General features: G+C 71.4%; 1 non-coding gene across 1 annotated transcript; it reads right to left on the reverse strand.

The window, feature by feature from the left end:
- Positions 1-2,572: 2,572 nt before the first annotated feature.
- LOC135978005 (5S ribosomal RNA) lies at positions 2,573-2,691 on the reverse strand. Its single transcript, XR_010595435.1, has one exon. It is a non-coding gene; the product is annotated as a 5S ribosomal RNA (ribosomal RNA).
- Positions 2,692-5,000: the final 2,309 nt, after the last annotated feature.

The raw sequence follows: 5,000 nt of genomic DNA on the forward strand, positions 1-5,000 counted from the left end.
GGGAGCGGAGCACCGAGGCTGGGGAGTGGGGAGCAGGAGCCGGGGGGGAGGTGGGGGGCGTTCAGGACAACAGGTCAACCCCCTGGAAGCGGCTGTCAAATGTTCAACGTCCCCACTCGGCCACCAGGTCAAGCCCCGGGAAGCGGCTGTAAAATTCTCAAAGTCCCCACCGGGACAATAGGTCAAGCCCTGGGAGGCGGCTGTCAAATGTTCAAAGTCCCCACCGGGACAACAGGTCAACCCCCGGGAAGCGGCTGTCAAATTTTCAAAGTCCCCGTTCGGCCACCAGGTCAACCCGCTGAATCTACTGGGTTGACCTGGCGGCCGTTTTGCTTTCCGGCCACCAGGTCAACCCATTGGTTTCGACGGGTTGACCTGGCGGCTGGTTTGCTTTCCGGCCACCAGGTCAACCCATTGGATTCGACGGGTTGACCTGGTGGCCGGTTTGCTTTCCGGCCCGGGTGTCACCCCACTCCGAGGGCAGCACGGCAGTGGTCTTGAGGACCACAGAGGGGGGCTTAATAGTCGAGACGGAGCAGGTCCGGGGGAGGCTTAATAGTCGCCCCCCGGCCAGTCCGGGGGAGGCTTAATAGTCGTCCCCCGAGGACTCCGGGGGCCAGGCTTAATAGTCGTCCCCCCCCGGGCGCTCCAGGGGGGAAAGCTTAATAGTCCTCCCCCGAGGACTCCGGGGGCAGGCTTAACAGTCGTCCGCCCCGGGCGCTCCAGGGGGAAAGCTTAATAGTCCTCCCCCGACAGTGTGTGTGTGTGTGTGTGGGAGGGAGGCTTAGCAGTCTTGCCCCGGGCGGTCCGGTGGGGGAGGCTTAGCAGTCGTCCCCAGGGCGGTCCGGGGGTGGGGGGGGGGGGGGAGGCCTCACAGTCGTCCCTCGGAGAGCCGGGTCAGCGGCAGTGGTGGGTTTACGTCCAGCCTCCGGAGGGTGCGCGTCCTCGGAGGCGATGCAGGCGCCGCAGAGAGGCAGCCTCCGAGGCAGGGAGCGGAGCACCGAGGCTGGGGAGAGGGGAGCAGGAGCCGGGGGCTGGGGCTGGGGGTGGGGGGCGTTCAGGACAACCGGTCAAGCCCCGGGAAGCAGCTGTCAAATGTTCCAAGTCCCCACTCGGCCACCAGGTCCACCCCAGTCTAGCAATGGGGTTGACCTGGCTGACGGCCGGTTAGTATCAAGGTAAACTCACCGTCGTCCACAGGAGGGCAGCTCTCAGGCCGGCCGGCTGCGGCTGACTCTGGGGCGGCGCCCGGTCCCGGCAGCGAGGGGCGGGGGGCGCGGAGCGAGACGGGGCTAACCGGGGGGGGGCGCCTCCTGCGACTTTGGGGGCCGCGGGTCGTCAGTGGCGTGCAGGCCGGGCCTCTCCCGGGGGATTCGGGGGGGCGGTCCTGCGGGCCGGGCGCAGGGGGCTCGAGCGAGCCCGGGCCGGTCCGCCCCGGGGCCGGGGTCTCCGCCTGCGGCTCAGGGGGGCGCGGGTCGTCGGGGGAGGAAGCCCGGGGGAGCCGCACACCGGCCCGCCAGGCCAGGCCTGGCCTGGATGGCCGCGGGGGGATTCGGGGCGGTCCCGCGGGCCGGGGGCCGGGCGCAGGGGAGGCGGGGGGGCCGAGCGAGTCCGTCCCGGGCCCGGGGCCTCCCCCTGCGGCTTTGGGGTCCGTGGGTCCCCGCTGGAGGAAGCCACTGGGAGCTGGACACCCGCCGTCCGTCCCGCCAGGCCAGGCCTGGCCTGGGTGGCCGCGGGGGGATTCGGGGCGGTCCCGCGGGCCGGGGGCCGGGCGCAGGGGAGGCGGGGGGGCCGAGCGAGTCGGGCCCGGGCCCGGGGCCTCCCCCTGCGGCTTTGGGGTCCGTGGGTCCCCGCTGGAGGAAGCCGCTGGGCGCTGGACACCCGCCGTCCGTCCCGCCTGGCCAGGCCTGGCCTGGGTGGCCGCGGGGGGATTCGGGGCGGTCCCGCGGGCCGGCGGCCGGGCGCAGGGGAGGCGGGGGGGCCGAGCGAGTCGGGCCCGGGCCCGGGGCCTCCCCCTGCGGCTTTGGGGTCCGTGGGTCCCCGCTGGAGGAAGCCGCTGGGCGCTGGACACCCGCCGTCCGTCCCGCCTGGCCAGGCCTGGCCTGGGTGGCCGCGGGGGGATTCGGGGCGGTCCCGCGGGCCGGCGGCCGGGCGCAGGGGGTCCGAGCGAGTCCGTCCCGGGCCCGGGGCCTCCCCCTGCGGCTTTGGGGTCCGTGGGTCCCCGCTGGAGGAAGCCGCTGGGCGCTGGACACCCGCCGTCCGTCCCGCCTGGCCAGGCCTGGCCTGGGTGGCCGCGGGGGGGGATTCGGGGCGGACCTGCGGGCCGGCGGCCGGGAGGGTCCGGGCCAGTCCGCCCCATGCCCGGGGTCTCCCCCAGCGGCTTCGGTGGCCCCGGGGGGGGTCCTCCGCGGAGGAAGCCGGGTGGGTGGGGAGCCGGACCCCAGGCGCCCAGACCCGTGACCTGCGGCCGCGACCTCCGACTCGGCAGGAGCGACGAGGGGCTTTCCGGCCCGTCCCCCCCTCTCCTTCCCCCCCAGAAAAGGAGAGAGAGCTGACTCGGACCGGGAAAAGCTGCCTACGGCACCTGGGATTCCCAGGCGGTCACCCATCCAAGTACTAGCCAGGCCCGGGACGGTTTACCTTCCGAGATCGGACGGGATCGGGGGCGTTCGGTCCGGTATGGCCGTAGGCACCCGGCCCCGCGCCTCCTCGCCCGCTTTCCCCTGCCGACGCCCGGGCCTGCCGCACGGTGAGCCCCGGTCGGACTGCCCCCCCCCCTGCGGCAGGGCCCCCGTCTCTCGCGGGCCCGGTCCTTTTTTCCTTTTCGAGCTCCGGGGCCCGGGCTGGCCGCCAGAGCCCCTCCGCCCGCCCTCCCCGGCGTCGGGGAAAATACTGTCCCGGACTTCCAGTGCGCCCGATCCTGTCAGCCGGGGGGTGGGGAGGGGCAGTCCCTCGCTGCGGCCGGGGAGGGTGAGCCCAGGGCGGCTTGCCTGCCGTGCGAGGCCCCTCTCGGCCACCAGGTCAACCCCGAGTCGAAAGGGCTGAAAAATTTTCAGAGTCCCCTCCCGGGCACCAGGTCAACCCGTGGAATCGGACGGGTTCACCTGCTGGCCGGTTCGCTTCCCGGGCACCAGGTCAACCCGTGGAATCGAAAGGGTTCACCTGCTGGCCGGTTTGCTTTCCGGCCACCAGGTCAACCCCTAGGGGTTTTAACGGGGGCACGCCCGGTGGCCTCTTTCCCGTCCGGTCACCAGGTCAACCCGGATCTCCCTCCTTCCCTGGGCGTCCCCTCCTCGGAGGCGTCAGGTTCCATTCCCCCCCCCCCCCCCAGACTTCCAGGGGCCCGATCCAGTCGGCCGGGAGGCAGTCCCTCGCTGCGGCCGGGGAGGGTGAGCCCAGGGCGGCCTGGTCCATGTCTCTAGTGGGCCCGATCCTTTTTTTTTTTTTCGAGCTCCGGGGCCAGGCCCGCCCGGGCAGCCCTCCTCGGAGGCGTGGGGCGATTTCCCCCCCCCCCAGACTTCCAGGGGCCCGATCCTGTCGGCCGGGAGGCAGTCCCTCGCTGCGGCCGGGGAGGGTCAGCCCAGGGCGGCTTGCCTGCCGTGCGAGTCCCCTCTCGGCCACCAGGTCAACCCCGAGTCGAAAGGGCTGAAAAATTTTCAGAGTCCCCTCCCGGGCACCAGGTCAACCCGTGGAATCGAACGGGTTCACCTGCTGGCCGGTTCGCTTCCCGGGCACCAGGTCAACCCGTGGAATCGAAAGGGTTCACCTGCTGGCCGGTTCGCTTTCCGGCCACCAGGTCAACCCCTAGGTTTTAAGGGGGGGGACGCCCGGTGGCCTCTTTCCCGTCCGGTCACCAGGTCAACCCGGATCTCCCTCCTTCCCTGGGCGCCCCCTCCTCGGAGGCGTCAGGTTCCAGTCTTTTTTCCAGACTTCCAGGGGCCCGATCCAGTCGGCCGGGAGGCAGTCCCTCGCTGCGGCCGGGGAGGGTGAGCCCAGGGCGGCCTGGTCCATGTCTCTAGTGGGCCCGATCCTTTTTTTTTTTTTCGAGCTCCGGGGCCAGGCCCGCCCGGGCAGCCCTCCTCGGAGGCGTGGGGCGATTTCCCCCCCCCCCAGACTTCCAGGGGCCCGATCCTGTCGGCCGGGAGGCAGTCCCTCGCTGCGGCCGGGGAGGGTCAGCCCAGGGCGGCTTGCCTGCCGTGCGAGTCCCCTCTCGGCCACCAGGTCAACCCCGAGTCGAAAGGGCTGAAAAATTTTCAGAGTCCCCTCCCGGGCACCAGGTCAACCCGTGGAATCGAACGGGTTCACCTGCTGGCCGGTTCGCTTCCCGGGCACCAGGTCAACCCGTGGAATCGAAAGGGTTCACCTGCTGGCCGGTTCGCTTTCCGGCCACCAGGTCAACCCCTAGGTTTTAAGGGGGGGGACGCCCGGTGGCCTCTTTCCCGTCCGGTCACCAGGTCAACCCGGATCTCCCTCCTTCCCTGGGCGCCCCCTCCTCGGAGGCGTCAGGTTCCAGTCTTTTTTCCAGACTTCCAGGGGCCCGATCCAGTCGGCCGGGAGGCAGTCCCTCGCTGCGGCCGGGGAGGGTGAGCCCAGGGCGGCCTGGTCCATGTCTCTAGTGGGCCCGATCCTTTTTTTTTTTTTCGAGCTCCGGGGCCAGGCCCGCCCGGGCAGCCCTCCTCGGAGGCGTGGGGCGATTTCCCCCCCCCACCCCCAGACTTCCAGGGGCCCGATCCTGTCGGCCGGGAGGCAGTCCCTCGCTGCGGCCGGGGAGGGTCAGCCCAGGGCGGCCTGCTTGGCGGCCGGGTCCATGTCTCTAGTGGGCCCGATCCTTTTTTTCCCTTTTCCGGCTCCGGGGCCCGGGGTGCTCGGGTAGCCCTCCGCGGTGGCGTCGGCCAATTTTTTTTAAAATCAGACTTCCGTGGGCCCGATCCTGACGGCCGGGAGGCAGTCCCTCGCCGCGTCCGGGGACGGCGAGACGCTCGGCCACCGGGTCAACCCGG

This window comes from Chrysemys picta, unplaced genomic scaffold, assembly GCF_011386835.1.
Source record: "Chrysemys picta bellii isolate R12L10 unplaced genomic scaffold, ASM1138683v2 scaf100, whole genome shotgun sequence".
NCBI lineage: Eukaryota > Metazoa > Chordata > Testudines > Emydidae > Chrysemys > Chrysemys picta.